Raw genomic sequence first — 20,391 nt, 5'->3', positions numbered from 1 at the left:
ATCATTATGTATAGTATATTTCCAGGTAAAAGTGCTCTAAGGCATTACGGAGCCGAATTCATTGAATAGCTATGTATCAAAATCATTTTTTTAATATAAAAATCTTATTAGTTAATATCATAAGTCCAAGTGTTTAAACTAATAATTCTTACATGCACTAATTGAACAGCAAAATATACTACAAGACGTAGTTCACCTCAAAGAATGCTTACAGTTCTGTACTTCACGTTTTTTGAGATTTTGATATGTGTTAACTCTTAAATAAATAATAAAACTAAAGTACAGATAAGCAAAGAAACCTCCATGAGGTGTTAGGACGATTAATATTCCACTAATCAAAATATCGAGTTCAATGATTTCTACAATATCAATTCATAGAGGTTGCACTGTATATATGTATGAACTTCAATTTCATTATGAATCGGAGTAAAACTTTAATCATATGGAAAGCTGTATCAAGTGACCATCATATTGCCCAAAAATGCATAACTGTCCCACATGGATTTTCATACCAACTTTTGTTTCATTGCAACATTTGTGTCTTAATACATACTTTACTACTCATTTGAAAAACCATGTTGATGCAGTTTCATATTTAAAAATAAAGGCATAGCAGTCTCCATATGATCTTTCAACCTTAATAGCAACCGTAAATCGTGAATTATGAGACGACAAGCTTAAAATTCTGGGCACTATTTTCTCAATATATTTTTTTTTTTCATAAGGGACTTTTATGCTTTTACGGGCGGCATGGTTATCATTATTTTTTTCTCCCCGTCACAAAACAACGTGTCTTTGAAACAAAAATATAATTTAAATCAAAAGCAACGTGCAAAATCGGAATCCATACACCTTGGATTTCCATAAACTGCACGGATTCTGAGCCTGCGAATTCTACTTTTTATGTCTTAAATTTCCGTTTTTATCATTCAAAGTGATAGCAAAATTTGATTTCTCTGTAAACTAGAATAAAGTGTCCACTCAAAGCATTCATTCGACAGTTTTCCAAAAAACTTACAACTAATATAAAATATAAACCATAGAAAAACGCAAAAAAAGATATAGATAATTATGACAATAGGCATTTTCGATGCTTTGAAATATAATTTGCACTCATGTACTTATATTCTTGAAACTATTTGGATTTTTTATGAATTAAAATGGTTTAGTATGAAATCTATATAAATAAAAATGGAATGTTTTTTGTATGTTACGAAATGGCGTGAAAACGGGTCGACAAATTCATTAAACTCATTCACTATTTCCTTCGTTGAGAAAGCTGTCACGTATTAGTGCGTAGAAAAAGTTTAGGAAAGTCTCCGTAGTAATCGGAAAAATTGGAGAAAACTAAACTGTAATTTTGTATGGGAGATAGCGCGCCATTGTTCAACAGCCTACTTGATGACAAGACGACGTTTGCCGGGACCACTAGTAATACAATACAATCGGCTCCGTTATGCCTCTGAGGACTTGAGCTTTTTTTTTTTTTTTTCTTATACGTTTATTTAAAAGGCTCAAGCGCCGTCAGGCATAACGGAGCCGAATTCATTTTGATTTGGTTTACAAATTCGTGTTGCTTCTTATCATACTATGTTAGTTTTGGGGAACCGTAAGACTCGCGGTTTGGTCGAGGTTAGGGAATACAATTTTGTGTGGATAAGGATGGGATTCGAGGGTTTGATTGATGACATTCAGCAGCGATGTAGCGGTATGATGCTGCTTATCAATCAAAGAGTGGACTTGAACGACCTGTAACGATACAACAAAAACTAGAGGGGGAGACGAGGTGGACAAGCAGAACGAAAGACAGAAAGGATCAAACGAAAACATCAATTTTCTTCAGAAACTTGAAGATGAGGAACATGTAATCGAAGTCCAACCTACCCAACACATCTCTAATGTCTTCCTTGTCTGGTTTTCCTCGGGCCCTGAGGGATTCACATAAATCAATTCTAGCAACTTCGTGTTCGGGACAATACCAGACGACATGGTTTATGTCGTGGTAACCTTCGCCACAACCACATCGATTGCTATCTGCGAGACCTATTCTAAAGAGATGTGAGCCTAGGGAGTAGTGATTGGACATCAGGCGACACATTACCTTAATAAAATCTCGACTCATGTCCAACCCCTTAAACCATGGTCTATTCGATACCTGTGGGAGAATAGAATGTAACCACCTGCCCAAATTCCCTTCATCCCATTTTTGTTGCCAACTGACCATGACTTGCTGGCGAGCAATTGTAAAAAATTCACTGAAGATGATACGCCGTTCGTAAATATCACCTTCCATAGCGCCCACCTTGGCGAGCGAGTCCGCCTTCTCATTGCCCGGAATTGAGCAATGAGAAGGGACCCAAACCAAGGTGATATTGTGATTCGATAGAGCACTCAATGTGCATCGTATTTCCCGTAAGAAATACGACGAGTGCTTTACCGGCCTCATTGAGCGAATAGCCTCTATTGAGCTAAGGCTATCCGTGAAAATGAAGTATTGATCAGAGGGAAGAGAGGCAATTCGCTCTAATGCGTAGTGTATTGCCGCTAATTCTGCAACATATACGGAACAAGGACTCTGAAGTTTGAATGCGGCGCTATGAAATTCATTAAATACACCAAATCCAGTGGAATCATTTGTTTTTGACCCGTCGGTGTAAAACGTTCTGTCGCTGCTGACTTGGCCGAATCTGTTAGCAAAAATTAGTGGTATATACTCCGAACGGAGTGGATCTGGGATTCCATGGATTTCTTGCTTCATGGTCAGATCAAAACATACGGTAGAATTGCAGAAGACTGGGAAGCAACTACCGTGGGATGTGTTCGAGGAAGGATTAACCTCCAGAGTCATGTACCAATAGTACAGTGTCATGAATTTTGTTTGAGGATTTCGTTCGATTAGCTTTTCAAAGTTTTCAATTACCAATGGATTTAACACTTCACAGCGGATGAGGAACCGGAGCGATAATTCCGCAAAGCGATCTGATAAAGGCAATACTCCTGCTAACACCTCTAAACTCATTGTATGTGTCGAGTTCATGCATCCTAGGGCTATCCGAAGACAGCGATACTGGATACGTTGGAGCTTCAAAATGTGGGTTTTCGCGGCGGATAGAAAACAAAAGCTTCCGTATTCGAGGACCGAGAGAATTGTTGTACGATATAACTTTATCAGATCTTCCGGGTGAGCTCCCCACCATGTTCCGGTGAGTGTACGCATGAAGTTGATTCGTTGCTGGCACTTCTGATGCAGATACTTGATGTGCTTTCCCCAGGTGCATTTGGAGTCGAACCAGATCCCTAGATACATATGTGAAATGCTTTGAGTGAGTCCCTTACCCATGAATTGAAGCTCGATCTCTGCTGGGTCTCGCTTCCTAGAAAAGACAACCAACTCAGTTTTCTCCGGAGAGAATTCGATACCCAGCTTTAAAGCCCAAGTAGACAAATTGTCTAAAGTATCTTGCAGTGATCTTTGCAGATTATCCGCCCCTGGTCCTGTTACAGAAACAACGGCATCATCTGCAAGCTGTCTTAGCGAGCAATTTTCCACGAGACAGTCATCAATGTCTCTGACATAGAAATTGTAAAGAAGGGGGCTTAAGCATGAGCCCTGGGGGAGACCCATGTAACTAATTCGTGAAGTTGTTGAGGTTCCGTGAGAGAAGCTCATACGTTTCTCAGACAACAAGTTATGCAAGTAGTTATTTAAAATCGGGGAAAGACCACACTCGTGGAGTTTGTCTGAAAGGACGTCTATACATACTGCATCGAAAGCCCCTTTAATATCCAAGAAGACTGAACCCATTTGTTTTTTTTGAGCATAGGCCAGTTGGATTTCTGTAGAAAGTAACGCAAGACAGTCGCTCGTTCCCTTGCCTCTGCGGAAACCAAATTGTGTATCTGATAGAAGGCCATTCGTTTCAACCCATTTATCAAGCCGAAAGAGAATCATTTTCTCCAACAACTTTCGAATGCATGATAACATCGCGATAGGACGATACGAATTATAATCCGACGTGGGTTTACCGGGTTTTTGGATGGCTATCACCCTCACTTGTCTCCATTCATCCGGAACAATATTGCTCTCCAAGAATATATTGAATAGATTCAACAAGCGCCTCTTCGCGACGTCTGGGAGGTTTTTAAGCATGTTGAATTTGATTCTATCCATCCCTGGGGCAGAGTTGTTACATGAAAGAAGAGCAAGTGAGAATTCTACCATCGTAAAAGGTGTATCCATATCGTTCCTATTTGTTTGAACGTCACGAATGGTTCGTAGCGTTGGTACGGAATCCGGGCAGACCTTCTTGGCGAAATCGAAGATCCACCGAGGAGAGCTTTCGCGATCCTCATTAACCGTTGAAGCGTTTCGCATTCTTTTCCCGACGGTCCAAAGTGTTCTCATCGACGTTTCCCGTGATAGTCCGTTAACAAAATTACGCCAATATCCACGTTTTTTCGCTTTTACGAGATTTTTAAATGTACGCTCGAGGTCGATATATCGCTCGTAATTTTCTCGAGAGCCGCGCTTCCGATATTTTTTGAACGCGGCGGATTTATCACGAAAAACCTTGGTACACTCGTCGTCCCACCAAAGGGTAGGAGAACGCCTTCGTACCGTAGACCCTGGGACAGGGCGGCGCTGTGCTTGAAGGGCACTGTTGATAATTAACCCGGAGAGAAAGTTACATTCTTCCAACGGAGGAAGCACATCAACTAACTGTTCGCCGTTAGAGATTATCTCAGCGTATTTTTCCCAGTCCATGTGCTTGGTAAGGTCATACGCGAGGTTGATCTGACGAACTGGACACGAACTATTGGTAATTGAAATTTTGATCGGCAGGTGATCACTACCATGGGGATCTTGAATAACTTTCCACGTGCAATCCAATGATAGCGAATTCGAACAGATTGAGAGGTCTAACATGCTTGGAGGATCTGGAGGTTTTATTCGTGTTGCTTCCCCAGTGTTCAAAATTGACAAATTAAAGTTGTCACAGAGGTCATATATCAAGGAAGCGCGGTGGTCGTCCTTTGGTGACCCCCAGGCTGTACCGTGAGAATTAAAATCTCCTAGGATTAACCATGGCGCTGGCATAGCGCAGCATATGGCCAATAGATCTCTGCGAGATACTCTGGCATTAGGCGGTATGTATACGCTGGCTATGCTGAAACTTTTGCCTCGTATAGTAATATGACATGCCACAACTTCAGTGCCAGTCATCGGGGGAAAGTCAATTCTATAAAAGGAATGGAGCTTGTTGATCCCCAAGAGCACCCCTCCATAACCATCCCCTCGATCTAGGCGAATAATATTAAAATCGTGGAAAGAGACATCTTTATCAGAAGTTAGCCATGTTTCACAAAGAGTAAATATGTCACAGCGGGTGCTGTGAACTAAAAATTTGAACGCGTCTAAATTTCTTATAATGCTTCTACAATTCCACTGTAGTACTTCGATCATATCCCCGACCTCGTTGGATAAATTAGCCATCGAAGGATATGAAAGAATCAAGAATCGGCCAGTTTGAAGCCAGTCGCTTCAGAAGAGGTTTCACCAATGGAAGCATCATATTTATGAGGTTTCTTATAGCGGGTGAGACTTCCAACGTTTCGAAGATGATATCCACTAACCCAGAAAGTGTCATCTTTCCGGAAGTATTAACATTTTCATGTCTACTTCCCTGTTGATAAGATTGTTCGTTTTCTGGGCGGAAAATTGAGGCATCTGGGGTTTTAGATGGCCCTGGAAGAGATGGAAATTCTCCAGCTGAGAATTTAAAACCTGGAGGTGGAACCTTGGCACGGTTTCTATCTCTTCTTGATTTTTCCAGAGATGGCCGAAGAGCCTGTTGATCGGAGACATTTTGAGAAGCTTGCTGGGGTTGCTTGAGTCGTTTTGCAACGGCTCGCTTCCTTTTAGTTCCTGTGTTAATAACAGTGTACTCTTCTCCATCTTCAGAGCCAGAGCCATGATCATCTATAGGCAAGGAAGAAAAGAGGTTATTGCTAGCAATAGATTGAGCTGGTGGAACAGCAGTCGGAGCAATCTTTTTCAGAATTTCTGCGTAAGATCGCTTCGATCGCTGCTGCAAAGACCGAATGGTATGTTGCTCCCGCTCTATAAACTTCGGGCAAACGGAAAGATCATGGGGAGCTTGCCCACAACAGGTACATTTCGGTTCCTGTGGGCAAGGGCCCTCCACATGTTGCTCTCCGCACTTACTGCAACGGGGCTTGTTGCAGCAATACGCAGAGGTGTGACCCAACTGCTGACACTTTTCGCAATGCATGACCGTCGGTTTATAGAGACGGACAGGTAAACGAAGCAGCCCAATCTCGAGGACATCGGGAAGAGCTGACCCAGAAAAGGTTACACGAAACGAGTTTGAGGGCGTTTTGGAGCCATCAGATGACACCTTATTCATTTGTTTGGCATCAAGTATCTGTACTGAAGGAACGGCACGATTTTTAAAACCTCCAGTGCCAGACATGATGTCTGAACATGTCAAAAACGGTTCGGTAATCACACCAGAGCACTCGACTTCAAGACTTGGGACATAGACATGGTACTCCCTTAGAAAAAGCTCGTGGGCAGCAATCTTGTTGGCCTGTTCACGGTCACTGACGGTGACCCGCAATTTGTTACGACTAGGGGAAGACACCTCGATAATGTCTCGGAACGACTTTGCCAGATCCTTTTGGATTTGAAGTTTGTTTAACGGTTTACCTTTGGGCCGAAAGAAAACCAGAAAGGGGCCCTTAGATCCGGGTGGGTAAGCTTTAAGGCGGGGGGTCTTTGAGGAGGAAGTACTAGAAGAACCATTTGTTTGAGAATGTTCGATATCCTGAGAAACCATAGGATGTTTTGGCGATCCAGCAATATTTGTCCCAGAAGTAGTGGGAATCATAGCATTGTCATTGACGGGACTAGTATCCATAGACTCTTGTGTCTTTGTCAAGACTTCATACGAGGGAGATTTAAGTGACCCGTTTTCATCGTCGGAAATATCGGACCTTTTCGGCCCCCCGCCTTCATCCACTGTGTCCATTACAATAGCCTAATAGCTCCGTAGTTGGGGAGATGGAACACAAATGTAAAAAGAAAAGAAAAAAAAAATGCAATATAGGCTTATTTTTAGGCCACGGCCTGAAAATCACTAATGTAGCTAATAATAATAATAATAAAAAAAAAAAAAAATTAAATGTTGATTATTACTTTAGGGGGATTATTGTATTCAACAAAAAAAAAAAAATAATAAAATAATAATAATAATAAGAATAATAAAAAAAAATCGAGAAAAAAAAATTCAAATGTTGATTATTACTTTAGGGGGATTATTGAATTCAAAAAAAAAATAATAAGAATAATAATAAAAAAAATCGAGAGAAAAAAAAAATTAAATCGAGAAAAAAAAATAAGTTGGTCACCTTGAACCGTGAACCGTAGTTTGAGGACCACTGAGAGTTTTGCCAGAAAAAACAACAACCACGTGGTATGGGATGGGGGAAACAATAGAGCGAATGGAATAGAATTTCTACTTAACGAATGGATAGAAACTGCTGGCTTGCTTGGATGCTCTGGCTGCTGCTGTTGCCACTGTTCGTTGCACCCGTTGCCGCCGCCGCCACCGCCGCCACCTCCGGTCTCGCTACTTTGGGTTGATACGGTCGGCCTTTGAGCGATGGCGATGATTGAATTTGATGATGCTGGTACGTTGAAAAGTACACCTGTAACCCTTGTTACAAGTGTCTCCTTCCTTCACGGCGATCGGAAATAATCGTCTTCGTCCTCGGTGGGATAACTCGCGATATAAAAAAAACCACAATTTTGACAGTGGAAAAAAAACTCCACCACTACAAAGCGATTAGATTAGCGATGCGGTAAACACAACCGGCTGCTACAAGCGATCGGTAAGGAATGGACTTGAGCTTGCAAATAAACTATTATTTCAGCCATTCCATGAAAAACCGATCTAGTTGGTCACCGAATTCTGTGAGAATTTGCTATTTTGTTCCTAATTCGAAATAAGGATACCGTCAATGGGGGTGACAATGGGTCTAGGGGGTGAGATTGGGTCAAAACGGAAAAATATGTTTTATGAAATATTTCAGCTTATAACGCTGATATTACTCAAATTAATAATTCACATGTTAGGGAACATATTATTGCACATAATTCATCACAAAATACATTTTTAGAAGAAGTCGTTTTTGTTTACTATATCAATAAACTTGTATGTTGAAACTAGATAAAATTTACAACATTAAATTTCTCCTGTGCAAAATACCACGCATGTACTTTAACCTCTATCGTTATATAAGTAGAAGGTTGGAAGTCTTTTCATTGCACTTCACGCGTATTTTCCGGAATCTATTTGATTTTTCCACAAAAATTTCATTTTTTTTCGGTACGGTGTCTAAAACATCAGAAATGAGGGTGAGATTGGGTCAAGCAAGAACGATAGTAAATGAAATTGCAAGCCCACTTTTTCGACATATTACGGTGCCGGGTGTTCTCTTTTTTCATTAAGATGTGTTTATTCTTTTTAAATACAGCATCTCTGTAACATTAAACAAGTCTACTTGAGGATTCCGTGCATTGAATAACAATGCAACGCATTTTGACAACTTCCCAAACCAGAAACTGTGTTTCGTGCGCAGCAACATCGTAAAATTTTATCAAATGGATTTTTTTTTTTTAATTTAATTATTTATCAGTGTTTTCATATTATAGAAACTTCTCACAGAAGTACAAATGAGTTGGATCGCTGAAATACCGGGATCATGACGTCAACATTTGCCTAAAATGGATCGATCATGTAATGACGCACCGAAATTTTAATATTTGCGAAGATTTAAAATAATTGCTGTTCCAGTACACCTTTGGGGAAACTGAATAGGCTTTATGGTAATGGGGATGATACTTCGAAGACAATTTTAGGGAAAAAAGAAGAAAATTATTGTAAATTTGACGATAAGTGCTGGGTTTACATATTTTTCTCATAGCTCTTCATTTTTTTGGTATAATCGCTTTTTTAAGTGGGTTTATCATACTTGTGAAACATCTTAGATATCTTTTCGTCTTGTTTGCATCGTATTACATCAATATTTTTCAGTTGTGAATGGTTTTGCAATCATATTCTCAAAAACAAGTTTTTTCAATTACAGTGACCCAATGTCACCCCCTCTATGGGGTGAGATTGGGTCATTTTTCATTCACTTGTGGTGCCGCTGTAAATAAATATTTTTCTTTAATTTTTGGGACAGTTGTTAATGTAACATCAAAGTACATGCACACCAAATTTGATGTTTATTGGAGTTGAATTGCGATAGTTATTCCATAAAGAATTCATACATATCCCTTTTTGACCATTGTCACCCCCAACGACGGTACCGTAATCCGGGGTAACATTGATCATTTTTTTGAATATTTTTTAAATATTTCGTTTGAAAATGCAAATGTTGCAAATTTTATATTTTTAAAACAAGTACTGCCACCCATAGCTCGTGACTATATACTGTATTTTGTTTTTTGAAAGATTTAAGCATGTTTAAAAAAATGTTTTAAGCGATTTTTTGATTTAGCTGATATGGGGTAACATTGATCACCTATGTAAACAATATTCGGTAATATTGAAAATCTCGTTACTTACTTAAATCATGGCCCCCGAAGCCGAATATGAAGGCAAAACGCTTACAAGTCATTTACTTTTTAAGTTATTTTAATATTTTGAACACCTCGATCCACGGAATACGCCTAAAAATTTCCTAAGGGAATTCTATATTCCTCACAGTAATTCGTTAATATTGTCTAATTGAGCATACTTATGAAAGTTTTGACAACGGAATCGTTTTCGGCGATGCCATTTTTAGTATGAACCGCATTTCCCTTGCTCATATTGTTTGCAAAACTTATGTGAGACATGAATGTTCGGTAGTGTCATCCATACCCATTGAAATGATTGTTTTGAAAAGTTGACAAATTTACGCATAAGGTAAACGCAATTTACGGAAAAATCTTCACTTTCATTAGCTTATGAATATAAAAAAGAGAAGCACCATTCATGATTTGAAAATGTTTCATCAATAAATGGCGATACGAACATTTTACGAGATGGGTCATCCCGATCAATGTTACCCCGCTGATCAATGATACCCCGGATTACGGTACACGTGTTTTTGGATTTTTTTTAATTAGGGTGACCATTTTCGACATAGGGTGACCAGAAAAATCGCGATCTGGCAATTTTTTATTTTTTTTTATAAATTATAATTTTTGATCCGTTTGACGGATTTTCAATCTTTTTAGACGAAATGAAAGCTAAAGATTTTGACTTTTCAGGAAAAATATAAAATTTCACAAAAATTGTTTTTTTTTTACGTGAAAAATATACAATAATTTTCCTTTTTTTGTGTTTTGAAGGCCTCGGGACCAAATAGGCAATTGCTGTTCTCATTTTTTATATGTTTTCAAAGTATTATATTTTTTTTCTGAAAAGTTGAAATCTCAAGCTTTCATTCCATAAAAAAGATTGAAAATCGGTTCTACTGTTCAGAAGTTATGATTTTTTTTTTAAATAAAAAATTTATTGCGCTGAGACCTACAGTGTGTGCCGATGAAAAATGACTGACTTTTTATTTTCAAAAAAATATATCTCAAAAACTAAAAAACATACATTGCTGAAAATTTGACAGTAAACGTAAAATTGTCCGAACTTTCAAGAAAAAAATGAGAACAGCAATAGCCCCTTTGGTCCCGAGGCCTTCAAAACACGAAAAAACGGAAATTATTGTTTTTTTTTTCATGTAAAAAAACATTTTCTGTGAAATTTATATATATATTTTTTTTTTGAGAAGTGGAAATCTTTAGCTTTCATTTAGTCCAAAGAGATTGAAAATCGGTCGAACGGTTCGAAAGATATAATTTTCTAAAAAATAAGAATTTTGCAAAATCGCGATTTTTCTGGTCACATTATTTCGGAAATCAAATCAAAACTAATCAAAAAATCCAAAAACACGTATATCCTTATTTCGGATTAGGAACAAAATAGCAAATTTTAATGGAATTCGGTGACCCACTAGATCGGTTGATAACAAATCTTCGAGCTGTTTAGTAGAATATCGTAGAATAGTAAGTTGAGTCAAGTACACGACACTGAAGACGGCCTTACAGTTGAGGTCGAAATACGCGTATCTGTCAAAGGATACACACTCTAGTGGAATTAAATGGTATAGTACTAAATTCGTTTTTTTTTTCATCTACCTATTATTTGTGATTTGTTTTATTGAGATTTGATTGTTAAACTTAAATTGAAAACATTCAGAAACATTTTCAAGTATTGGAAAACAACGTTAGTGAGGGTGAGACATTTCGTATACGGCCTTTCGCATAAGAACGTTTCGCATACGGATGTTTGGTATAATGAACAATTGGCATAATCAGAATCATATGCCTTTTTTAAAATACTACCTGTTCTTATATAAAATTGCTTTATGCGAAATGTCCCTCACGCCAAACGTCCGTATGCAAAACGTCTTTATGCGAAATGTGTCACCTCCAACGTTTGAGTAATAAAAATCGACGATTTTGTCGGCTACGCCTTCAAAAATTTTGCTGATTTCAGAACGATCTCTTGGCCGAGTTCAAGTTTTAACAGCATTGATTGTACAAAACAAAACTCACATGTTTCTCTATAGTGAAAATGTCAAGTTTAGAAGAAAATGAGAGGTGATTAAGTTACATCAGAGAAACTCGATCTCGTAGAACCAGAAGCGAAATTCGATTTAACCTTGCCTGGGCATTCACTGCTGTCGGAGCACCCATTCGATGTTGACGGAAATTTCATAAAATGGTCTTCTGCGCCACAGTGCTGATTGGGTAGAAGCACCGGGTTTGGCCAGCCTAAGAGAAAATATTCATAAAAATATAAGAATCCCTGCAAATATGCTAAATGAAAATTTTCAATCCATATGTTTTATGAGGAATATTTGGAACTAAGAAGGAACCTTATTTCGCATTGAACATCATGTTCGATACCAGAACCAGTTTCAGCTACATTTTTTACTTCGATTCCCAAATTGGCCAATCGCATTGATGTCTTATTGAGAGTGGTCAAATAAGGAAAATTCTAACTTCTGCTAGTTTGCGGATTAATCCACTATGGCTACAATTGGTGCTATGACCAAAACCGGTGCATCTACCCTATAAAAAAGCCGTGCCGGTTGACTCGTTCAGTGAATTATTTTCCTGCTCTATGGTCATTGGCTGTCGAACGGAGTGCTGATTGGCAGAATACGACCGAAGCAAAACGGCATAATGGCATAGGACTTGTTGACGAAAAAAATGATAGTGCTTTCATTCAGTTATCCATCAGGCGGAGTCTGTTAGCTTGATGATGGCTTAAAGTAACCGCCCTGTGCATTGCCGGGTTAGATAATCGATGACGGTGGTAGCAACAATCACCTCTAGGTTGATATCTTTCGATACCGACGAGTGCGTGCCCAACTCATTCCAATAGCCTGCAATGATCCTTAGGGCTGAGACGTAACTGGTTTTTATTTGGTTCCAAAACAAGATCGCCGTTTCCATTTTTTTCTTCTGAAAAAGTGTTACGTGTCCTTCATTCAAAAAAACAGTCAAAAGTAGGACCGAGGTTCGTGTCAGACAACGGAATTCTTGCGCAAAATTGTCATCAGGGGGTTTGGTACGATATGGAAACTTAAAATATGATAACCTCAACGTTAAAAAAATATTTAAAAAATATAGGTTATATTTTCACAATACTATATTTTTCAACAGATCAATTATAAAAATAAATTAAATTCTGCGATACTTTTACCTTCAATTAAATTGACTTAACTGAAACATTTTCTACAATAAAATCGAGTCTTTTCATTAAAGTTTTGGGGAATCCATACTACATTCCGACCAAAACAATTTTAAGGAACCAAACCAAATTGGTATTTTTTTTTCAGAACATCACAATTTAGAATGTGTATGTGCCTTATTGGATAGTTATTAGACTTTTTCACTCGAAACAATAAAATTTATTTATTCTCGTTAATTTTAATTAAACAAAAAATTAACGAAAATAAACATTGAATCGATTGCAGATGCCTGCACTTACTTCAATTTTTTATATGACTTCTGAGTGATAATTTCTTGTACATATAAGACCAACTACAAAAGAGCTAAAATTTTCAATTTTTTTCAATATGTTAAAATTTTACTTCCTTACTTAATTTACATTACTTACTTAATGTTTTGCTAATGCAACCGTGTGTTTTCTTGGCATTTTTAAAACGTGAGTACCAACGGCCTACGACTGATAGATTTTGCCGCCTCCAAGAACATGGCCATTCGCAGCACCTACTTCCAGCACAACCTCCCGTATCGATACACCTGGAGATCACCACTGCAGACGGAATCACAAATCGACCACGTTTTGATCGAGCACTTCTCCGATATTACCGACGTCAGAACCTATCGTGGAGCTTAACGCATCCCGAAAAGGCTTCGTGCCGCGGGCCGAAATGTGTAGGGATAAGGACGGAAGCATCTTGACGGACGGACATGAGGTGATTGAAAGGTGGAGGCAGCACTACGATGAACACCTGAATGGCACGTAGAACACAGGCGCCGAGGGTCACTACAGCGGAGGAAGTGGCTACGTCAGCACGGCGGATGAAGGAAGCCAACCTGCACCCACATTGAGGGAAGTTAAGGATGCCATCAACCAGCTCAAGAATAACAAGGCCGCTGGTAAGGATGGTATTGGAGCTAAACTCATCAAAATGGGCCCGGAGAGGATGGCAGCCTGTCTGCACCGGCTGATTGTCAGAATCTGGGAAACGGAACAGCTGCCGGAGGAATGGAAGCAAGGGGTCATATGCCCCATCTACAAGAAGGGTGACAAACTGGAATGTGGAAACTATCGTGCGATCACTATCCTGAATGCCGCCTACAAAGTGCTATCCCAGATTATCTTCCGTCGTCTATCACCAATAACAAATGAGTTTGTGGGAAGTTATCAAGCTGGTTTCATCAACGGCCGCTCGACAACGGACCAAATCTTCACTGTACGGCAAATCCTCCAGAAATGCCGTGAATACCAAGTCCCAACGCATCACTTGTTCATCGATTTCAAAGCGGCTTATGATAGCATCTACCGCGAAGAGCTATGGAAGCTTTCCCAGGAAGCTCACAAGACTAATAAGAGCAACGATGGACGGTGTGCAGAATAGCGTGAAGATTTCGGATGAACATTCCAGTTCGTTCGAATCCCGCCGGGGACTTCGACAGGGTGATGGACTTTCGTGCCTGCTGTTCAACATCGCGCTAGAAGGTGTCATGCGGAGAGCCGGGTTCAATAACCGAGGTACGATTTTAACAAGATCCAGCCAATTTGTTTGCTTCGCGGATGATATGGATATTGTCGGCAGAATATTTGGAACGGTGGCAGACCTGTACACCCGCCTGAAACGTGAAGCGACAAAAGTCGGCCTGATAGTGAATGCGTCAAAAACAAAGTAGGGTAAACAGGTATAATACGCCCCCCCTAAGGAAAAACTGCTCTATCGCAGTGGCAAATCCATTACTTCTATGGTTTTTTGTGTCAAAGTGTTATTTACTTAGTTAATCATGCTTTGCCTGCAACTTTCTCTTGCCAGGTAGCTTCTAAAACGAGTATAAGACGTTTTCGGCAAACGGTCCAAATCTTGACGTTTCAAAACAAACCGGGCAATATGCCCCTCCTGTAGAAAAAGTTCCGCAGCGTTGCAGAAATGTTTCCAAGGAGAATTCCACCACTTGCTAAGCTTAAAAGGCTCCATTAGCAGTCGTCTTCCGGTAAAAGTTTTTGTTATAAGTACAATAGTAAAGGATGGGCTTCATTTCAAGCGAGGCTTGCCCAACGGATCCAAAATTTTACGCTAAAAAGCTGATTTTCGATATTTTTGGTATTTCTATTGGTTGTTTATACTTCCCAAAGATCTTATATGCGCAACATCATTTTTTTGCGGATATTTAAGATATGTAATCATATTTACGTGTTAAAGAAGCCTCAATCCCTTGAAAATGAAGTGGGCGTAGTGCCCAGTTGGGGCGCATTATACCTATTTACCCTACATGCTGATAGGCGGAACCGAGCGCGACAGAGCCCGCCTGGGAAGCAGTGTTACGATAGACGGGGATACTTTTGAGGTGGTTGATGAGTTCGTCTACCTCGGATCCTTGTTAACGGCTGATAACAACGTTAGTCGTGAAATACGGAGACGCATCATCAGTGGAAGTCGCGCCTACTATGGGCTCCAGAAGAAGCTGCGGTCGAGAAAGATTCACCCTCGCACAAAATGTACCATGTACAAAACGCTTATAAGACCGGTGGTCCTCTATGGACATGAAGCATGGACCATGCTGGAAGAGGACCTGCAAGCACTTGGAGTGTTCGAACGAAGGGTGCTTAGGACGATCTTTGGCGGAGTACAAGAAAACGGTGTGTGGCGGCGGAGAATGAACCATGAGCTCGCTAGGCTCTTCGGCGAACCCAGTATCCAGAAGGTTGCGAAAGCCGGAAGGGTGCGCTGGGCAGGGCATGTTGCAAGACTACCGGACAACAATCCTGCAAAGATGGTGTTCGCGTCGAATCCGGTTGGCACAAGAAGGCGAGGAGCACAGCGAGCGAGGTGGCTTGATCAGGTGCAACAAGATCTGGAGAACGTGGGCCAAAATCGAAGTTGGAGAGACACAGCCATGGACCGAGTAAATTGGCGTAACATCGTGAACGAGGTTTTATCAAATTAATTGATGTAATACCAACTAAATAAATAAATAACCATCGCAAGTTGATCACTTTTTACAACTTTTGGTTGAGTTATGTTTAGAAGCTCAGATATTGCCAAGATAGATAAATATCTTTATTTAAGAGATTTGCAGCCCGAGGCTGGCTCATCTCTCCGGATAGATATTGTCAAATTAAAATCATCACAACCGTGTTTTGTTGAACTTCATTAGTTAAGGTAATTGATTTTTTGTTTTTTTTATGTTACTTAACATTTCATTTTTTATCGTTCTTGGAAAAAATGTTATTTGGTGTCAATTTGGTCAAAATTGACTAATTGCTCAATTTGACCTCAGATTACGGTAACTGAGGAAAATTATACTTTTTTCTCAATTTCATACCCTGATGGACCAACTTGTTTTTCCTCTTCTGAGACCCCTTCTACAATCAATTTGTTCTTTACCGATTCTAGTCAGCTGAAAAATTGTCCACAGGTTACTCATATTGACTTTAATTCTGGTCATGTCCCACTTCCATTTTAAATTTCCCATAAAACGATTATAGGTCATATCAGTTGCTCCTTCAATTATTGCAAAGTTCTACTGTTTTAAAGCTTTAATGGTATTTCTGTGTGATGACTAGTAGATTGGCTTGTTTTTTGTCTTCTTGTATGAAACGTTAGCTTTTTATTTCGTTCTGCTTTGTACGAAAAAAATAATTGCTAAAAAAAAGTCAAAGTCGATTTTCTCAAAATTATGTTTTTGTCACTTACTCCCCTTTGCTGCTTGCCCTCTTATGTAGAACATAGATGGATGATAATCGATAGTTGACATGAGCTACGATTTTTTTTTTCAATGGATAATTCGGATTACGACACGGGCATGCGACTGCCATTTTGTCTTCAATTCCGAACGTAGCTCATATTCTAAACACTCCACTTCGAATTTTCAAGAAACCACTCAAATTGCTTCACTAGATGGTCAATCCGTCTATGGTTCAAGTCCTTTGAAATTGCCAAAACGGACTCCTCAAGTTTTACGTGTAACGAATTTGATTCGATACAATAATTCTGGAGACATATAGAAACGCATTTGACAGTATTTGACATAAACATTTGATCGCCAAATAAAAAAACTTTAATTATCCAGCACACATTGTAAGAATAATTCAAATAATCTAACTGATAAATATTCTGTATGAGCCGATGTTCCTCGAAGCAACATTCTGGGACCAATATTGTAGAATATTTTCACATCTAACTTAGCTCAGTTACTTTAGGGATGTTCGTTTGCTGATGCCACAGGCCTCTCTGCGAAAGGGAGAAGCCTGTATGTCATCTGTAGTAGATTGCAAAAAAAAGTTATATATTTTCTTGGGCTGTGAAATGGTGAACCGACAACCAGGTAGAAGCGTCCAACATAACTCTGGTCCTCACGAGTTCCAGCCTCACGCTTCCACGGGTCAAACGATGACAAAGACCGCCAGCTAAGGGTTGCGTTTTTAGCTGGTAGTGCAGCCTGGACACTGTTGTCCTTCTTATATCAGCTAAAGTAAGGAAATGCGTCTCGAGCTTCTGTCTACCAAGGAAGTGTGGCTCGAACAGCGTATGTTCTGACATCCAGCAGCTGAGTAAGGCATACTGTATCACGTCAGCTACAACTAAGGCAATGATATGGATTCTACTCAGGTGGCGCAGATCATTGATGCAATGATTCTTTTCTCTTTTACTCTCCCGCTGTTCTTATGCTTCTTATGCAGTGCAAATAGTAACGTATTTATTGGCGCTGCATAAGAACAGCGGGAGAGTAAAAGAGAGAATAAATGGCACGCATCGTATCTTCATGCTGTGCATAAACGAATTCTCTCTGCTCTTGGAAGTTTTCTTCCAAACTACCTAAAGCAATAAAACAGTACTTTTCAGTGCTAAAATTAAAAACGGTACTTTTCAGTGCTACTAAAACAGTACTTTTCAGTACTATTTTTTCTACTATTGATCCCTTTACGATCCTTGTTTGGACCCGTGCCTTCGATTTTTCGTTGGACCCGTTGGCGAAAGCTAGTGGTGGTAATCCTTCTTGGCCACCGTCTTGGGACAAAACGTCTAAGGAGGTCTCGTCTTCTCTCGTTTATTCACTGGTGAATCTCTGAATTCACAACTTCCTTCCAAAAAAGTGGGATTTAAAACTGCCACTAAACGTGGCAAGAATGGATGAAAGGACGTTTCTCCGGAATGCGAACTTTCTTCCAAGGGTGAAATGAATAATGTTGATAATTGTATCGAAATGAGCAATCAGCTCGATGCTCTAGATAAATTTTCCGAACACCAAATCAAAGCAGCCTCTAGCCCATGCTCTTTGATTCAAGTAAAGCAAAGAGTGCTGCCTATCGTGGTCAGTTATTCCGAATTTGTGGGATTTTGGCAGGAGATCTTGAACTCCATCAAGGTTTCCTTCCAAATCGCAAAAAAAGGAAACTGTCGCGTTTTGCCGGAAACTATTAAAGATCGCGAACTTCTTCTCAAACATCTTGGTTTTACACAATATTTGTAACCATTTTGAAAAGTTTGTGACAAATTTCATGCAATAGGAAATCCTGTACTTATTTTTCAAAATGAGTGTGTATTTGAAAAAAATAATGCTTTGAAATTTTGCTGATTTCGGAACGATCTCTTGGCCGAGTTCAAGTTTTAACAGCATTGATTGTACAAAACAAAACTCACATGTTTCTCTATAGTGAAAATATAGTGTCAAGTTTAGAAGAAAATGAGAGGTGATTAAGTTACATCAGAGAAACTCGATCTCGTAGAACCAGAAGCGAAATTCGATTTAACCTTGCCTGGGCATTCACTGCTGTCGGAGCACCCATTCGATGTTGACGGAAATTTCATAAAATGGTCCTCTGCGCCACAGTGCCGATAGGGTAGAAGCTAGGGTAGAAGCACCGGGTTTGGTCAGCCTAAGAGAAAATATTCATAAAAATATAAGAAGAGAAGAAGCACAATTTTTTTACTTATGACGACAAAACTGAACGTTTGTTCAAAGTCGTCTTGAAAGGTCTCTCAAGTGACTATAAGTCACCTGAAGAGATCAAAAATGGAATAAATGATTTATTTACTTGGATTTTCCCCAGTCCAAGTAATCGTTATGAAAAAGAGAACCCAATCTGGAATTGTTCGGAAAGGACTTTCTCAAGAATATTATTTAGTTCACTTTAACTAAAAAGAACTAAATAATATTAAAGCTTCAGAATGTTCGATGTCCGTGTGACATGGGAAGATTTCCAGAAACCAGGAGGAAATTACCAGAACCCCACTCAGTGCCGTCGGTGCCAAAAGTGGGGTCATGTTACAAAAAATTGCCGCATGGATGCTAAATGCATGATTTGCGGAGGTTCTTCTCACGCCAAGGACGTCTGTCCAGTGAAGGAAGATATCACCAAGTTTATGGCTCGAATTGCGGGGGCAATCATAAATCCAATTTTTGGGCTTGCCCTTCCCGAAGGAGAGTCGTCGAGGCTCGTGCCAGGCAGATGAAAGATAATACCCGTTACGATAACGGTCGTTTCCGGAATTTGCCTGGTAGAGTATCGAACAATTCTCATTTTCAAATTAACGATCGCTTGATCAGGAAGATCATTATCATGCTTATTCACAAACTAATTTTAATCCGACGGGTAGCCGTTTGAATCTTTCCATTTCGAATGTATCTACCCACGGAAAATCCTTTGCCGATATCGTAGCAGGTAATTTGAACTCCTCCCCTATTAGTACTATGAGTACCCATTCTACTTGTTTCAAATCAAATTGAAAAAACCCTGCCGCCACAGGTAACATCTACTCCACCTCTTCGTTTACCGAAAATTCTAACGGAAAATCATCAAATGAACCCACTTCAAATGATATGTCTGCATCTGATTTTTATTTTCTAACTGGACAATTGAATCTAATGATTGATGCAATATTCAAAGCCAAATAGGTGTAAAATTTACTAATCAAATTGTTATTGGATTACGTTTTTCTAATGGATCCAAACAATAATTTGAATGCTCGTTCTCTGAATGGTGAAGAGAACGAGCTGTTTAATTTTGTTTCAGCTAATAACGTGCATATAGCAGTTATTGCTGAAACGTATTTGAAACCTGGATCTAAACTCAAAAGAGATCCTAACTTTTTTGTTTATCGTAATGATCGACTTGATGGGGCATGTGGGGAGTTGCAATCATCATTCATAAGCGTATAAAACATCAACTGTTTTCGTCATTTGAAACTAAAGTTTTTGAAACTTTGAGTGTTTCAGTTGAAACACAGCTTGGTAAATATAATTTCATAGCTGCCTATTTGCCTTTTCAATGCTCTGGACAGCAAGTTAATTTGCTCCGAACTGACTTGCGACAATTGACTCGTAATAAGTCAAATTTTTTGTCATTGGTGACTTTAATGCCAAACATAGGTCATGGAATAATTCTCAAAGTAATTCCAACGGCAGAATTTTATTTGATGAGTGCTCTTCAGGATATTTCTCAATTCAATACCCTGATAGCCCTACATATTTTTCCTCTTCTAGAAATCCATCTACGATTGCTTTTGTCTTAACCGACTCTATTCATCTTT

This window comes from Aedes aegypti, chromosome 1 (assembly GCF_002204515.2).
Source record: "Aedes aegypti strain LVP_AGWG chromosome 1, AaegL5.0 Primary Assembly, whole genome shotgun sequence".
NCBI classification, from domain to species: Eukaryota; Metazoa; Arthropoda; class Insecta; order Diptera; family Culicidae; genus Aedes; species Aedes aegypti.
The sequence above is the reverse complement of the archived record's forward strand: the minus strand, read 5'-3'. Positions refer to the sequence as shown.